Below are 2538 nucleotides of genomic sequence, written 5' to 3' on the forward strand. Positions count from 1 at the left end.
CCCCCCCGTTGAAGAATCAACCACCGTCGCCCATGTGACTGGATATAAAAATAAATTATTCATTTTGCCTAGTCTCTGGAAGCTTCGATGCGATTATTTTCCCTTCCTTATTTCTTCATTCCCATTAATTTACTTTGTAGTAGAAGAAACGCGAAAGTGGGAAACTGCAGGCATTCTTCGTGAAGGGTGGATTGTGTTCAGTGAACATATGAACATGTTTACGTCAGTTCCACCATCAGCACCCTAGGGGATGTAGCTCAGTCGTAGAGCGCATGCTTCGCATGTATGAGGTCCCGGGTTCAATCCCCGGCATCTCCAGGTGTTTTATATTACTGTGCTCACATCACAGTCTTCTGTGGAGTGAGAACTCTTTGCTCGTGTTCATAGAGAGACAGGTTTACACAATTAATTTCAGTCACACACGAAGTGCTACAGTGTTGCTCTGCTGTTTTAAATGTACCTCCAAAGCATTTCGTTCTGTTAACTACCAAATGATTTGAACTAATTTAATGTCATATTCAGAAAATCCAGAGAAGGTCATCAGACTTTTAGTGGCTGTTGAAGAAAACACCTGTTGAATCTCACCAGGGATTTCTTGAGAGATCATTCAGCGAGCGAGTCCTCCCTCTGGACTCCAAACATTTTGGGTTAAACTGTTATTCACATACTCTAACGAAGAGAAACGTTAGTGTCTTCCGGTGTGTGAGGCCATTTCTCAAAAAAAAAAGTTATATAAATTGAATTGTTCTACTTTTTAGGCTTGCATAGTCTTATTAATATTTCAGTTAAATTTTAACTGTAGTTTTTTTCTGTAGTAACATCAGTTGATATTAATATTAGTCCTGATTTATATGTTTTTGTCATGGTTGATCTTAAGTAATTTTGTAATTAGTTTCAGTTTTGAAAAATCGCGCAGAGAAGGTACCAAAACTGGAAATGTTCATATAATGTGTAATGCATTAGCAGCATTTTGGGTTGAAAACAAAAAGTATATCTTGGTATGAATCCTAACACATCATAGGCAGCGTTCTAGGACTTCTCGCTTCAGATAAAGTTGTCAATACATCATAGATTTCTACTCAATCAATATCAGCAGTTTTATCGGTACCGAACGCTAGATATAGATCCTGGCAATACTTCGTGAGATCATTGTAAGAAAATCCAAAATACTACGGAAGGAATCAAATTTATACGTTTCTTTGGATCGAGAAGATGATCATTATGAGACTCAAAACATGCCTGTCTTTTCTTTTTTCGAGGACAAATGGATTATTGAGGTGTAAAGATGGGTTCAAAACCAAAATCACCTGCTATCACTGCTGTTTCTTCAAATCCTTCAACTGATCATCGATATCGAGGAATAATATATAGTTTCTTCAAATCCTTCAACTTATCATCGACATATAGAAATAATTGCCAATTTGACTGTAATTACATCTTCGTTTACAGATGTCTTGCATGTATCACAAGGTATAATAGTCGTCGTGCGTCCTCAGTTAAAATGTTTTAAAAAGTACGACAAAAGTACAACATTTATGGTTACATCCATATTAAAATGAAGGTAAATATACCAAGATATTAAAATACAATTGTACAGTCCTAACTTAATAATGCCTGTGAAGTTTTCCAACAAATCCGAACTGTAATTTTGAAATATTATAGCTGAGAATGAAAAGAGAGTACAAAGATCAAATTCAATGAGTGAAAATGCACCAGTAGTTCTCTAAACTGAGTTTCTTCCCTGAAATGACTCGCTTGCGAAGCACCAAGCAGCCTTGAACGGATCGCGGAAATCAAGTATACAGTACAGATGGATTCAGAGTGTGCTTTCCAACTTTTGTGCAACATTTTCCTTTGATAGGGCAGAGTTGTCTTCACAATCTGGGTTAAATAAAAAAGAGTGACGACAGTGTTAAACAGCTTTCCTTCTTGGGGAACAACGGTTGTGTTCCATATTTCTAATTATTTTGGTTTCAAGATCGCAATTTAGTGTGAAACATAAAAGCCAGCTGGATAAGCTTTATTAATTTCCCTCACGGGATCAATAAAGTATCTATCTATAAATCTCTTACACGTCATTTACAATGGCCTTTCAACTAATAACCGGTGCCGGGATCAAACTCTAGCTGTTCGTACAGTACGAGTTGCGTAAGGCTCTGTAACGCGCAGATGAGAAACTAATCTCTGCTTCTTCATTATATACACAGTGAGCTATATACGCGGGCTTACTGCCTCCTACGGGCTCTGTATTTGATTGCGGTACAAGACCGGCCGTGGAGATAAAGTGAGACGGGTGTGTACATTAAAAGGCTCATAGCGTCCCTGGGAGGGCTCAAACCACCACCCTTTTGGTTAACAACCGAACCACAAAGACTCATGTACAGCTTAACACTTCTCGGTCTCGGTGAAAGTGATACACTCCGTAAAATTTCCAGAGATTCATTTATTTTTAAATGAAAATCACCAACAGCGGCCGAGATCTACTGGAGTTTTTTCATTCTATACTGCGGTTTCTGAAGGGTACCCTGTGAAAATACG

The 2538-nt window shown here is 38.1% G+C and overlaps 1 non-coding gene across 1 annotated transcript; it reads left to right on the forward strand.

Moving 5' to 3' along the window:
- Window positions 1–246: 246 nt before the first annotated feature.
- On the forward strand, window positions 247–318 carry trnaa-cgc (transfer RNA alanine (anticodon CGC)). The gene has a single exon. It is a non-coding gene; the product is annotated as a tRNA-Ala (tRNA).
- Window positions 319–2538: the final 2220 nt, after the last annotated feature.

Source organism: Atractosteus spatula (genome assembly GCF_055471065.1).
Source record: "Atractosteus spatula isolate fAtrSpa1 chromosome 10 unlocalized genomic scaffold, fAtrSpa1.hap1 SUPER_10_unloc_9, whole genome shotgun sequence".
Classification (NCBI taxonomy): Eukaryota; Metazoa; Chordata; class Actinopteri; order Semionotiformes; family Lepisosteidae; genus Atractosteus; species Atractosteus spatula.